Below are 16,303 nucleotides of genomic sequence, written 5' to 3'. Positions count from 1 at the left end.
TGTTTGTTGCTGACATATAAGTAACATGTGTGCCAAGTTTCATGTTAATATCTTTAGCCATTTGGACGTGATGCTGGAACATACATACATACACACACACACACGTTGAGTTTTATATATATATATAGATTGAATTACTTGTGCTCCCTTTGCCCCCAGGTTTTGGTGGTTATACTAACACTGTACTTTAGCTACATACTGGTAGACACATTAGGGAATTTTCCCATTGCCTTAAAATTTTAATGTATCAGAAGTTCCAGATAAGAGATTTAGTATTTATGGTATGTAATTAACATCCTCGAGTGTGTGTGATGTTTTGATTGAAATTAATAATTTTCATTTTGGTGCAAAATTTTATAAAAATTAATGAAATCAATATGTGTTACACAGTCTTTTGTAACTGTGTTAGAAAGTTTGCAAATCATTTGACCAAATGGTTGAACTTTATCATAGCTAGGACATAACTCCATATCTAATTAATATGGTTCATTGTTAGTTTCATAGGAATTCAAAATAAAATGAAGAAACCTTGATGAAAAATAAAAAGAGCAAACAAATCTAGTGCTGCCACTAGATGATGTTCTTCAAATGTACATCCAAATGTTGGCTGTCTAATTGCTTCTTCAAGTCCCAGGTTAAAAAGAAGTTCCTTGGGGAAGTAATTCAGTGGACAACAGCTGTAAAGCAACACGATGATCTTCCAATTTGATATGAACAAATTGATAATCCATGCTATTGATATCCATATTGATGTATTGTGACTCCTGACATGACTTCCATTCAATAAGCAGCAAATAAACTCAGACTCAACCCAATAAACCTCGGCAGTTGAAAATGTGCAATATGTTAACTCTTTTAATTTGAACAAGCAGTTTTCCAGTCTATCCCAAATGATCTACAATCTCTAAGCCATTTTTTTACCTTGATCATAATGAGAAAGTTGAGAGAATAAAACATCCTGTAAACAATCAAATATGCATGAACAATATGTACAATGTTGTAGGCTGACATGGTAAACATACTAAATATATGATTAACTGTCATTGAAAATGTCAATTGTTTTGAAATAGAGGAAATAATATTAAGTGTTGGATGTACATGATGGTTACCCTTTCATCATAGTCATTTAAACAGTAAGGCCTCGTACACACGACAGAGATTCTCGGCAGAATTCGCCGAGAAACTCGGTCAAAACCCGGATTCTGCCGAGAATCTCTGTCGTCTGTACAGTTTTGGCTCGATGGAGCCGCCGAGGAGCTCGACGAGAAAATAGAGAACATGTTCTCTATTTTCTCGTTGGCCGCGTTGTTCTATAGGAGAAGGCGGCCCGCCGAGCTCCTCGGCGGCTTCATCCAAAAACGAGACGAGGAACTCGACGTGCCAAGCACGTCGAGTTCCTCTGTCGTGTGTACGGGGCCTAATAGCACGCTCTAGCAATATTAAAATTTCATTAAAAATCAAGGAACATTATATAAAAATATAGATGATATATTAATATATATATATATATATATATATATATATATATATATATATATATATATATATATATATAGACATAACCCAACGGTACTTGTAAAAAATAGGTGTTATGCAAAAAGGTGTAACCTAGTGATCTCTGCAACTTGTCATTTGACTGCAATCTTTGCCAATAAGCTTATTGGAAAAAGTCAACAATGCATATGTACATGTTCAAAACAAGATTTTAACCAGTTCTAGGGACACACAATCATATCCACATCCAATTCGACATAGTAAAACAAAAGAAATGGGAAGAGTAGGTCACTCCCATACAATAAAAAGGACTTTAGAAGGATATGAGTTTATCGCTGAGGTGAGCAGAAGAACACAATTAATTTATGATGTCATTTTTATTGTACAAACATCCATAAAAACATCATAAAAAGTGTTAGGTAAATATGGGAACAGAATATGGCATAATGTCAGTAATGATACTTGTTTACAGTATAAGCTTAAATAATTGTTAGGCATAGAGCATCCAACGCGTTTCGCATATATATGTACATATCTTCTCTGCCTATTAGAACTGGAATTTGGATTTCCATCAGCACCATCCATTGTGAATATATATATATATATATATATATATATATATATATATATATACAACCTGATCCTGCTGATCAATATGTATGTACAGCTATGCCTGCAGTCAGATGTGTTTCAAACCACTGGTGGGCAAGGGGAGTGATAGGTATGTGTGAAGAGTGTATTGGTGTATTGTAGGATAGATTCTAGAAACATTGTGCTGTACATGACACCCCCTACTCTAAATGCTGTGCAGTTTGCTACATAATCTAATCAGTTCAACTTTGAACAGTGTGCTCTACATTTTATACTCCATACCACAAATTATGACAAATTAATATGATCTTGGACAAAACCAATCAGACCCCATTCATATTTAAGAATAGAGAAATCAGCGGTGACACCTGTATTCTGCTCATATCAGAATGTACAATTAATAGCAGCAAAAAAGAGGGAGTGCTTGACTTTTTCCCATAGAGAAACACTCCTGAAGAACACAGATGTTAGCAGAACTTCTTTATCCTGTGTATTCTACCAAATCCTAAACTTGTTTAGGTTTGCCAGCATGATATAGTTTAAGATATTCAATTTAAATTCAACCAGTTAGCTCTTTTCAAAGTGTAATCGTAAATCTAAACGTTTGTTCAACAGATTTCAGCTATTTTTGACTAACTACAAATGTAATAATTTCTTATATTGGTTTAAACACCAAATCAGTTCCAGGTGAAATTTAAACAATTTCCGAGTCTTACCCGAAATGAACACAAGTCAGAGTAACATTCATTCTTTAATTAGGCATAGAAGTGATTTTTAATTGTAAAATGGTATTACACTATAATATATATAATCACATTTCAAATATTTTTTACAGTTGTATCTTTATTTACTGTCTCTGGCCTTTTTGGTCAAGTTTTCTTATTGATGGTCTTAAACTTTAAAGTCACATGTACTTTCTGCCCCGGACCTGCACTAACCGATGGGACCCTTAAACAAGACAATGATTTTGTTCAACATATGGGGGGATAATGACATAATTATCTGAATCTTGGTCATTTAGCACATGAATGTTGCTTGTACATAATTCACTGGGGATGAAGGGATAGAAATCTCTGCACGTGCACAATGAGCTGTTATTTATTGAAAGGATTTGCATACACCATATGTATGCATCTCCACATTTGTTTTCTTAGCAGATCACAATAGCAAAATGTGTCACCTACTATGACCATACTGAACAAAATTAAAGTCATTGTAATCAGTAGCTTTTAACGCTGATTGCATTGTCAAGTATTTCCATAATATTATAACCTCACATTATACATAACCTGAAATTTTAATACATTCCAAAAGGCATTCAGTACACGAGTTTAACATTGCTACATTTTTTAATCCAGTCTTAGGTCTGCACAATAGTTCTATGAAGAGCAGAATAGCCATTAAGAGATTGAACATGAGGTACAATGTGTGTATTGTTCAATGTTTTCACTGTCAAACTGAGAAGCAGTGAGCTGTACAAAAGTCATGTAAGTCTTCATATAAGGCACTTTATTGTATGAATAAGAATACACTGTACAACAGCACAGGGTACCTGAGGTGACATAGCAACATGGCGCTTTATGTATTTTATCATAAGAGGCAGTTATTTTGCTGCTTTAACCACCTAAAGATTTTTACGAAGTGTGCAACTAGTACATATTGTAATGATCCAAATAAATGATTTTAATGAGGCAATAATTATGACATTGTGTCTAAAAGTATACCCAAAGTTGGGTGCTTGAAAAGAATTTGGAAAATGATATCCAAAATAACTAATGAAAATGAATTCTACATAGCTTAGAGTGAGCACACAGTCTCAGTTGCAGCTTGAGAAATAACAAAATGATAATAACATTTCTTGCTCCTGCTGTCATTGGTTGCTGCACGCTATGGAATGAGAAATTATTATTGCAGCGAAGAATCTACATATTGTGGAATATGTTAATTGTCATATTTTATGCAACTGCACAGTATATAATCTTTTTTTAACATGAAAATCTGGGAAGGTATGATTATTCAGATAGTTAATAGGATATCACCTCCTTCATTATGCTAGGTGCTGGTATTCTTTCTATACGATATTGGTATTCTTAATCACTAACTGCACTGAAGAAGCAGACAGCTCTGACACCCTCACACAACTTCTGCTTTCGCCTTTACCTATGTAACGACGAAGAACATATAAATAAATGGAATTGGAGCAAAGTAGTAGATTTTATACAAAAGCACTTGCAGACATTATACAAAGATTAGCACCGTCAATATTACAGTTCACAGGCAGCAAAGGCTGATGCTTTGAGCAGATTTAATTCAGTAGAAAAATCAATGTATCATATTTACATAAAAAATATCAATAATGACATGTGTTTTATATTACTGTTATCCAAAATACTTCATTAGAGGTAATAAAGTACAAACTGTTAAAATAATAATAATTTTAACATTATTAGCACAGAAAAGCATGTATTACAGATAAAATACTGTACAATTAGATGATTAGTGCATTCAAAAATATAAAAAGGATTATAGGTTCCAAAGAACACATTAGTCAGTTGTATTAGTCAGCTCAGCAGTATAATCCACAAGTAAATAGTGATGATGGATGATGTAATCCTATGATGATGCACCAAGTGTCCTCCATCCTCCTCCAGTGTTCCCACCAGTGCTATAAGACTCATTGACAGCAGTTTCTAGATAGCAGAGAATTTGCTTGGTCACATGTCCTGGTATGCCTTAAAATCCTCACTTGTGTTTGGTAGTCTCACAGTGACCCAGACTGACATCATGTACTGCAAGAAGCACGAACCAATACAATCTGTACAGTCATGGTACTTTACCAACCACTCCTATAAACACAACAAGGCTCCACAATTGCAAAAGCTGCAATTTACTAGGGGAATATCTGTTTAATATGCTGCTTGATCTGGCAAGTTTATAGCCTAGCAAATCTGAATACAAATGTTGATGCAAATGAGGATTCATTATTCCTACATCGTCTTTGTGTTTCAGCTTAATGCAGAGTGGTTTCTGTGATAGGCTTCAGGAACGTAGCTTTCAAGACAGCAAGAAATCAGGATGGAGAAAATAGAGAGATAGGAAAGGGTGAGATAAGAATGGAAATGAAGAATAAGAATATTTAGGTATAGCATTTGCACAATATAGCTATGCATCTATTTTACCATAGCTGCCGTTACAATCAATGAGTTTTCCCTGATTATCAGCACTGAAAATGAAAGAGTTAAGCAGTCAAGATATTATAATTGCAGTCAGAACAGTATTTTTTTTTCTTTCAATGATTATACCATATTGTGCCCATCATCCAGAAAGTGTCCTATTTCCCTCCACGTTTCAAAATTCTTTCATAATTACAGACCTCACTGACTATAAGACACTATTCATTCAGATCTGTCCCAAGATTACATATAAATGCAAAACACAAAAATGACCTTCTAATTTTCATTCTTCCGTATAATTCCCCTCTACTGAAAAATTCTCAAGGAACACAAAATTGCTGTTAATAAACTGCACCCTGGAAACAAAAGCTACACAGTAGAAATAATATGTATATTTATTATAATAAATAGCTAAAGGTATTAAAATAACAGTTTAGTGCTAAATTAAGAAAATTATAGACTGAGTACAAAAAGAAAAGATTAATAAAACATGCATTTCATCATGCAATCCTCATTTGTATCACATCTATCTTCAGATTTGTCCTATCATATAAATACCTGCTCTGGAAAAAAATAATGGACTGTTGGCTCGATATCTAAAGGATTTTTGATGTTAAGCATATGCGATAATTCCAAAGTCGATGCTGTAGGCTTGTTTTGTCATCCATAAATAAAGCACATTTGCATCCGTTCAGTCAAATTAACTCCATTAAAATCTGTGGTTATAATTAGCTCCTTCCCCCGTCTCGTAGTTAAGATGCTCGGATGCTTGCCGTTTTGATTAAATCCACCATTGTCTTCCAATAGCTGGTACTAATTCTTCCAGGGAAATATTCATTTGAGGTGTTATTTTATTCTGCACTGCTGTTAGTTGTTTAATTTACACCAAGTCCCTGCAGTGCTTTCCTTAAAGCCATCCTCTTTGTCTTGCCTTTGAAATTTACCAAATCGTACAAGAAATCAATACTTAATTGATTATTCACTTTTCTGCAGCTTCAAACAGCAAGCACGCATAAGATCCTGAAGTAGGCACCCTGTTTCCATTGCAGAAGGTTGCTTGGTGGCAAACATGCACAAGCCTCCAATAGTCTACACTTCACGAGCTGTGCAGTGGCGTATGGTGCCAGCCTCCGATAAAGGAAACGAAGATACTCTAATGAAACAGGAAGTGTTCCCTTGTGAGACAGATCCATCTTAATGCTTTTAACAAAAAGGGAAAATAGCTGAGGCAGGAGCAATATGATACATACACTTCTCTTGCAGTTTGTTTGTTTTTTGTTTGTTTTCTTGCTTAGTTCTTCCTGACCTTTGGCATGAAGATGGAGCATCTGAAATGCCACTGAAGTCACACTACCCCCTATGGCAAATGGGGGGGAATTGGTACTGTACCTTTGCCATGCAGTAAGGAAGGCAAGAATGGATCATTACGAAATGTAGGACAAATTCAGGCGAACGAGAGAGAGAAAGCAGAGCCAGAGACAGATGGCGGATCTGGCCAAAAGCCAGAGTCAGTGAAATGAATTGCATTGCTAAATAACTGTACATCATTGATTTTACCACTTGTTGCTGTATGGATTGGAAAAAAGGCCTTGATGTTGGCAGGAATTTCCAATGTGTCATACCACAGACAACTTCAGATGCATAAGTCACCATACTGATAGCACTACGACAGTAAATGCCTTCTGGGAGCATGCAGGATGCTTTAGAAAAAACAATGACGGCAATCCAGTCATTTTGTGTAATGAAGAATTGAAGACTGGCTCTCAGACAAGTTGTTATGTGCCGCATATTAATGCATGCTGAGAAGATATCCTCCCCCTTTTCCATGAGTGGCAGCTAGATGAGGACCTCTCTACAACAGTCATCATGTGAACAGAGTTATGCCAGGCAATACATGTCTGCTACCATACTTAATGTGCCACGTGCCGTTCCATAGAACAACTGGTTGCTGTCTTTATAGACAAAAGCAGATCCCTGGGTTACATGACTTGGGTGTTTTAAAAACATACACACACACACAAAAGGAAAAACAGGAGAAACAGGCTGTTCAATAAACGCTTCATATAAGGATGAAGGCAGATATTATGGCATGCCCAGGGGGGCTTTAGAAATCAAATACAATGTTTGAGTAGCACAATTTGAAGTACAATCTAAAAAAAAAAAAAAAACAGAAAGCAATTTGAATTGCCAATGAGGCGACACATATCTGCATGCTAATTAGACCTGTGTCAAACTAAGTCTGCAGGCTTCTCTTGATGGTTTCGAACACTTATCCAGTGCTGCAGAGATATATTATTATTTTTTCCCCTTCCTGCATAAATTATTAGCTTTGTTCTGCTGATCATTTGCAGCAAACAAACATGAAATGTAAGATCAAAAGGCGATTCTGAAATTAAAATTATTGATTGCTGAAGCCTAGATTTCAGAATCTAATTAGAGGAGGCACAAACAAAAGCTGATATTATTACAGATTGTGCCTGAGCAAGCAGCCAGATAGAACAAGGTCTGTAATTTATCTTTGTTTATGCAGCCAAGGATATTAAAATGTAATTAAAACAGTAAAATGAGATGATCGGAAATAGCCACCTAGTGGCAAGTATATCATTTTAGATGAAAGAACTGCGTACTTAAAAATAGTGCATTTTCCAATTACAGTTTGAACATCCAATCAAGGTTGTGCTGCACAATTATATCTCTGCTAATACATTATCTTTTATAGATTTGTATGCAATTATCGAATCAAAAATATAACAACTAATGAATAATGCAATGATGTAATTTACATACTTTTTCTAGCAGTTCAGTTTTTAATTTTTATGCATGCATTGTAACATATGAATAAACAATGTAACAGTATATTTTTGTCTATATTATACATATTTGCCAGCTTACCTTACTGAGGATTGGTTAAGGAGTGCCTACAAGTGTGAGGAAAGTAAACCCCTCTTAAGTTCTCAAAGGTCATGGGATTTAGGCAGGGCCAGCATGGCAAAATGTGTGATCTAAAAAAAAACATTGAATAGAGAGCATAATAGAACATAAGGCAATATACAGTATACTGGAATACAGTATATCTGCTGCTGGTGTCTATAAACATATACTCTAATGCCCTGTACACACAATCGGTTCGTCTGATGAAAATGGAGCGATGGACCGTTTTCATCGGACGAACTGATCGTGTGTGGGCCCCATCAGTTTTTTTCCCATCGGTGAAAAAAAATAGAACCTGTTTTAAATTTTTCGTATGGTTAAAAAACTGATAGAAAAATGATCGTCTGTGGGGAAATCCATCCGTCAGAAATCCACGCATGCTCAGAATCAAGTCAACGCATGCTCGGAAGCATTGAACTTCATTTTTCTATGCACGTTGTTGTGTTTTACGTCACCGCGTTGGACACAATCAGATTTTTAACCAATGGTGTGTAGGCAAGACTGATGAAAGTCAGCTTCATCGGATATTTGATGAAAAAATCCATCGGTTCATTTTCATCAGATATCCGATCGTGTGTACAGGGCATAAGCCAGTGTTTCTCAACCTTTTTTCAGTCAAGGCACCCTTTAAAACCACACAATCTTGAGACACCCCTTTTAAATGTATAAAAATTAAATAAAATAAACATTTTGCATAATGTAGCAACACCCACATGTGTAGGACACCTAAAATTTGCAGTGATTTATTCTTCCAAAGCAAATACACATTTGCACACTGGTACTGATTCATTTTCCAATGTATCTATTCTACCTTGGCTTTTCTCCTTCACTCAGCTAATGTGACCCTGGTGCTGAAGGAGAGGGGCAGGGGAGGGTCAAACAAGGATGCTGTGCAGTTGCCCCACATCTTCCTTATCAACTGATGACATCATTGGTTGTTAGCACACTAAACCTGTGGCTTTGTGTAAATAATAGGCAGGCTTGGTTCACACATTGACTTGTATACAGCTTTTGGGCAATTTTTTGGTATTTTGGCAAGCCACACCTGAAAACTCCTGAAGGCACCCTGTTTGAAAAAGCCATAATATCAATAAATGTGAAATGTGTGCCATGGGTTCTCCTAATGAATGTGAAACCAAACTCTGGATGAAAACAAGTAAAATGTCAGTCTCTGGTTTACCTCTAAATTTCTAGTGCTCCTGTTTGCTATAAGTAAAACATGCACTGGTTGTCAGTACATGTTAAATTCCAAGCACTAGCAACCATGAATTCACCATGAATTCACAAAACTCATTTTTGTTTTGGAGGATTCACTGGCTGTGACAATTGCTTACCTGTTGTATTGGTGAAAAAGCCCTTTTACCGCCTTTGTTTCAGCCAAGTGCTCATATTACACGATGTACAAAATGAAACAGCAGTTCCCTGTTAACTCCATGTTATTTTAAGATAGCAGCTCCTCAAAAGAAGAAGACCTTCACATTAAATAAGTAGTGCAGGGAATATACAGTAGACCCAGAGAGCAGAATAAAGAGAGAATAAAATATACAACTGTACATTGTAACGGTTAAATAATGAAGGATACAACTTATGAGCTATTAGCAAACATTATAAACGTATATATAAAGAAGGAGCAGGCTTCTCTCAAATGAAGACAGGAGTACATTATAGGGTTGTGTGTTAGGGTTTTCTTAGGCCCCGTACAGACGACCAAACATGTCTGCTGAAACTGGTCTGTGGGCCAGTTTCAGCAGACATGTTCGGTCGTGTGTAGGCCCGAGCGTGCAGGATTCCAGAAAACATTTGCCCGCCGGGCCTTTTCCCAGCGGACAAATATTCCTGGACTTGTTTTAAGACAGTCCGCTGGAATCCTGCCCGCTCGGACATGTTCGGTCGTCTGTACAGACCTACCGTACATGTCCGAGCGCCCCGCCATCCCTCGCATGCGTCGAATGACTTTGACGCATGCGTGGAAGCATTTAACTGGCAGGCCCGCCCACGTCGCCGCGTCATTGTCGCGGCGACACCGCGTCATCGACGCGGCGACACCACGGACACGCCCCGCGCATTGTTTACTCGCGACTTTCTGTACGACGGTTAGTACAGCCATCGTACAGAAAGCCCCCCGTGCAGACATGTACGGTAAAAACGGTCCGGCGGACCGGTTTCATCGTACATGTTTGCTGGTGTGTACACGGCCTTAGGGTTAGGGTTTTCTTTACTTTTTTTTTCTTTTTAGGTTTAAAGGAGCACCTTGATTTATATACTCTTTTGTGTTCTTTTATGTTGCCAAAGAGTGGGTGCTTTAAAGTTTATCTATAACAACATTTTTTTTTTAGTCTTGTAAGAATGAGGAAAGGCTAGAACCCCTGTCAGTTTTTATTGCTATCCTTGGGCTCAGTTTAGAGAGATTTCCCTTCATTCATATTTCTGGAGACCACTTTTTACCAGACAGAAAGCGAGGGAAAATCTTCAACAGGCAAACAGAGAACAATAAAAAGCTGACAAAGATTCTACTTAACTACTTGCCGACCAGCAGCCATCACTATACTGCGGCAGGTTTGGCTCTATTATGCAAATCGCCCTAGCTGTACGTCGGTTCATGTAATAGATACAGTGGGCGAACGTACAACGCCGGAGACGATACGCGTGACCGGCAGCTGCGATGTCCACCGTCCACCAGTGATTGCTCCGCAGAGAGCCAGAATGGGGATCTGTCAATGTAGACAAACATATCCCTGTTTTGTCAGAGGAGTAGAGAGAGATCATCTGTTCCTAGTGATCAGGAACAGTGATCTCTCTCCTATTTAAATCAGTACACTGCCCCCATAGTTAGAAACACCTTCCAGAGAACACATTTAACCCTTTTGATCACCACTAGTGTTGACCCCTTCCCTGCCAGTGTTATTTATACAGTAATAAGTGCATTTTTATGGCACCGATCGCCTTATAGTGTAAATGTCAATGGTCCCAAAAAGTGTCAAAACTGTCTGCTGCAATGTCGCAGTCCCGCTAAAAATTTGTAATCACCGCCATTACTGGTAAAAAATAAAAAACAATAATACAAATGACATAAATCTATCCCCTATTTTGTAGATGCTATAACTTTTGTGCAAATCAATCAATATACGCTTATTGCTATCTTTTTACCAAAAATATGTAGAAGAATACATATTGGCCTAAACTAAGGAAGACATTTGTTTTTTTATATATATTTGGGGGTATTTATTATATCCCCAAAAATATTTTGTTTTCCAAAATTGTCGCTATTTTTTGTTTAAAAAATAAAAACCACATAGGTGATAAAATAACACCAAAAGAAAGCTCTATTTGTGGGAAAAAAAGGACATTAATTTTGTTTGGATACAATATTGCATGACAGCGCAACTGTCAGTTAAAGCGACGCAGTGCCGTATCACAAAAAATGGCCCGGTCATTAACCTCTTGACCACCGCCCCATGTCAAAAAGACGTCCTCCTTTTTAAAGTTGAATATCTCGATAACGGCAGCAGCTGCTGCCACAACCGAGATATTCATCTTTGCAGGGGGCGGTGGTGTACACGATAACGGCGGTCTCCGCGGCGGATTCGCCGCGAGATCGCCGTTATCGGTGGCGGGAGAGGGGCCCCCCCCCCCTCCCGCCGCTCTCCCGCGCTCTCCGCCGCTTACCGGAGCCGTCGGTAGCGGCGGAGGGGATCCGATGTGTCCGGCAGCTGAGCGGGGACGGGACTGAAGGAGAAATCTCCTTCACCCGTCCTCATAGCTCTGCTGGGCGGAAGTGACGTCAAAACGTCAGTCCCGCCCAGCCTCTTAAAGAAACATTTTTTTTTTTGTCATTTGAAAAAATGACATTTTTTTTTTTTTATTTTTTTTTTTGCATTTAAGTCTAATTATGAGATCTGAGGTCTTTTTGACCCCAGATCTCATATTTAAGAGGACCTGTCATGCTTTTTTCTATTACAAGGGATGTTTACATTCCTTGTAATAGGAATAAAAGTGATCAATTTTTTTTATTTTATTTTTTTCAGTGTAAAAAATTATAAAACTAAATAAAAATAAATAAGAAAACCAAAAAAAAATTTTTTAAAGCGCCCCGTCCCGACGAGCTCGCGCGCAGAAGTAAACGCATACGCGAGTAGCGCCCGCATATGAAAACGGTATTCAAACCACACAAGTGAGGTATCGCCGCGATCGTTAGAGCGAGAGCAATAATTCTAGCCCTAGACCTACTCTGCAACTCAAAAAATGCAACCTGTAGAATTTTTTAAACGTCGCCTATCGAGATTTTTAAGGGTAAAAGTTTGACGCCATGCCACGAGCGGGCGCAATTTTTAAGCGTGACATGTTGGGTATCATTTTACTCGGCGTAACATTATCTTTCACAATATATAAAAAAATTGGGCAAAATATATTGTTGTCTTATTTTTTAATTCAAAAAAGTGATTTTTATCCAAAAAAAGTGCGCTTGTAAGACCGCTGCGCAAATACGGTGTGACAAAAAGTATTGCAATGACTGCCATTTTATTCCCTAGGATGTCTGCTAAAAAAAAATATATAATGTTTGGGGGTTCTGATAAATTTTCTAGCAAAAAAATTGTGATTTTCACATGAAGGAGAGAAGTGCCAGAATTTACCTGGTGGGCAAGTGGTTAAGGGGGTAAATACTTCCAGTCCTAAGGTGGTTAAAAATATATTCATATATTACTTTGCTGTTTTGCTGCTGGAGAGATTCCACCTCACTTCCTGTCTCATTGGCAACCTTTTTACCGACAGGAAATGAAGAAATCTATTAAAAGGAGACTTTGATGGCAGTAAAACTTGACAAGAGTTCTAATTCTTCCCTATTCTTTCTAAAACTTAAAAAGTTTTGGCTATAAAAACTTAAAACAATCTGATGCCAATCTTTATCAAGGAATGCCATATTTGTTTAAATAAAAAGTGGGGTAATATCATAGTGCTATTTGAACTAGCCCCATGATCCAATCACTATGGCAGGGCTGCACCATGCACGTCACTAAAAGTAACTGTTTAGCATGTGGCTAAATGTTGGAAATCACAGTATATACTGAATGAATGACTTGTATAGCGCTACACATGCAAACTGAATCGCCTCTGGGCGCTTTTCCAGCCAGTGTCTGCTTGTCTGGTGCGGTCATTTTACCCCGTAGGATCTCGACACGCTAGGGACACACAGTCATACACACAGATATACATATATATACTGGGCCAATCTTTTGGACAAGATCCAATTTACCTGCCAGCATGTCTTTGGAGTGTAGGAGGAAACCGGAGTGCCCGGAGGAAACCCACACAGACACAGGGAGAACATGAAAACTCCAGGCAGATGGTGTCATGGTCGGGATTCGAACCAGCGACCCTTTTGCTGCTAGGCGAAAGTGCTACTCACTGCACCACTGTGCTGCCCGTTGAAAGGTAAATTCCACTTTAGTGGTTCCTTTTTTTATGATATAATACAGGGCTCAAAATTTCAAGTCCTGAGCTACTAGCCAGGCCTCAAGGGTTACTTGCCACCAATTGCCCCAAAATCCAGCCTCACTGTGCCCCAAAATCCAGCCTTACTGTGCCCCAAAATCCAGCCTCATTGTGCCTCAAATTGCAGCATCACCAGAGTGGAGGAAGTGAAAGGGCAGCCAGGATATGACTGGAGGAAGATTAGAGCCATGAGAGACATTCTTCCAGAGTGATCACCCCTGTGGAAGAGAGCATACAGGAAGAGGAAAGCCGCAGGATAGCAGAGCAGTGAAACACGCTGTAACAGCTGACATTGTCTCTGCTTTGCTCACTCTCACACAGCCCCGTCTCCTCCTGACCCCGCATTCACACCTGAGTGTTTTCAGCTCATAAAATGCCATCAAAAATGCCTGAAAAATTCCCAACAAGCAAAATCCCATTCATTTAAATGGCCCCTGTTCACATCTGAGCATTTTGTCGCCTGTAGTAAAACACCTGAGGCTGCATTCACACCTGAGCGTATTACAGGCGTTTTTCTGCTTTTTACATTGGTGACCTTTTGACCTGTACAAAATCGGGGCAAAAAACGCAGCAAAAATTGTGGTAAAAACACGTGACGTTCTGTCTGAAAAATACGCTCAGGTGTGAGTGCAGCTTTAACCATTTAGGTAAGCAGCATGTGTACATGTGTTAATTAAGCCCGGGTTCACACTGATGTGATGCGGGAAGCAGTGCGATTCCAGCGCCGGTTGCCGCATCGTATCTTTTCTGTGGGCAGTTCCCACTGCCCTCTGCGAACCACTGCGGGTGTCAATACATTGTTAACGACACCCCCAGTTTAGTTCATTGATCGCAGTGTGAACTGTTAACTCGCACAAGAATCAGATTGCATAGGTGAGAACACTCATGTGATCTGATTCTTGTGCGAGAAAAACAAGTCCCTGCGATTTTTTTGTGTACCAATCCAATGCGAGTTCAGCCATACAATTGTAGGGCTGAACTTGCATCTCACAGACATCGCATGCGATCGGCACCACAGGTGCAAATCGCATGCAACGTCTCGAATCGCACTGGTGTGAACCTGGGCTGAAGCAGAGAAGAAAAGCACAGTTCTCTTCTAGCAAGGACACAGAGGGTTACTTACTACAGAGTCTAATTCAGATAACAAAGAGATAGCAGAAACAAAGTGGGAAAGCTGGAGCACAGATAAGCCATGGCATGAGGTTTACACGGAGACACAGTGAGGATTTATATCTGACCTGGCTGGAGGGGCAAGAAGACAGAATGTACACAGTAGCTGGGTCTGCTGCTGAAGCCACAATCCGATCCGACGGCTCCATCATACATCATGTGCACTTGGGGTCACAAGTTCACAACACAGGAAGAGAAACTGACCAGCTCTCTCACTGGTCTCCTATCTGTGCAGAGATATGGGGGAGGGGGGGGGACTGTCACCACACGCTGTATGAGAGAGAGCTCTCTCTGAACGCTGCAGCTAGCAACTCCTCTTCCACATCGCTGGGAGAACGTCTGTTCACCCCCCCCTCCCAGGCAGCCCAGCTCCTCGCCAGCCCTCATTTATCACTCGCAAAATGCGAGTAGGCTAGTGAAATTTTAACTGTTAATGAATGAATACATTAGTGCTTGAAGTGGTTGTACATCTTTTTTTTTTCTTTTAAAATAACAAACATGACATACTTACCTGCTCTGTGTAATGGTTTTGCACAGAGCAGCCCCGATCCTCCTCCTCTGGGGCCCTCCACCGACACTCCTGGCTTTCATAGGAAGCTGTTTTCAATGGGGGCACTCATTCAATCTTGATCCCGAGCCACGCTGCTTACATCTATAGACACAGACAGGACAGCTTGCTCCAGCCCCCACTCCCTTGTCACAAAATTTGACTGAGAGCATCTGGAGCCAAAGGCTCTCACTGCTATCAGTCTGGCCTATGAGGAGAGGGAAATCAGGGAGAGGGAGTCTGTACTCCCTTTTGTTTTTTAAATAATTTTGTATAAATAAAATATGTTGTGATTGTATGTATCTTATCTTTGTGGTCTATTGTTTCTGAGCACTAAGAAAATCCCCATCTCCCCACAGTCTCCCCCTTTGGGTGAGACATGGGAAACATTTTCTTCACAATTTAGAATTTACCTAGGGCAGTGGTTCTCAACTCTGTCCTCTGGACTCACTAACAGGCCAGATTTTAAGTATTACCTTGGGGAGATGCAGACTAGAATACTGCAATCACTGAGCAGCAAATTATATCAAATGTGATTTATTTCAGTTATCTTGCAATCCTGGCCTGTTAGTGGGTCCTGAGGACAGAAGTTGAGAACCATGACCTAGGGGATTATGCCAGAATTTTTAAACAAGTTCCCCCCACCCAATCGTCAGAAATCAGAGAGAGCTTCTACTCTCAGTCATAGTGCTGGATTGAGATTAGGCTCAGGTAAGTATAAGGGGGCTTTTGGGGGGATCCCATATTTTTTTTTACCTTGATGCAGAGAATTCATTAAGGTAAAAAAAAAACATAAGCCTTTGGAACCACTTATGCCCTGTACACACGATCGGTTCATCTGATGAAAACGGACCAATGGATTTTCTTCATCAGTTATCTGATGAAGCTGACTTTCATCAGTCCTGCC

General features: G+C 39.1%; 1 long non-coding RNA gene across 1 annotated transcript; it reads right to left on the bottom strand.

Moving 5' to 3' along the window:
* Positions 1–2,823: 2,823 nt before the first annotated feature.
* On the bottom strand, positions 2,824–7,332 carry LOC120941168. The gene is made up of 2 exons (XR_005749523.1): positions 5,817–7,332; positions 2,824–5,136 (listed from the first exon to the last, which is right to left on the bottom strand). It is a non-coding gene; the product is annotated as an uncharacterized LOC120941168 (long non-coding RNA).
* Between the last annotated feature and the right edge of the window lie 8,971 nt (positions 7,333–16,303).

Source organism: Rana temporaria, chromosome 5, assembly GCF_905171775.1.
Source record: "Rana temporaria chromosome 5, aRanTem1.1, whole genome shotgun sequence".
Classification (NCBI taxonomy): domain Eukaryota; kingdom Metazoa; phylum Chordata; class Amphibia; order Anura; family Ranidae; genus Rana; species Rana temporaria.
The sequence above is the reverse complement of the archived record's forward strand: the minus strand, read 5'-3'. Positions and strand labels throughout refer to the sequence as shown.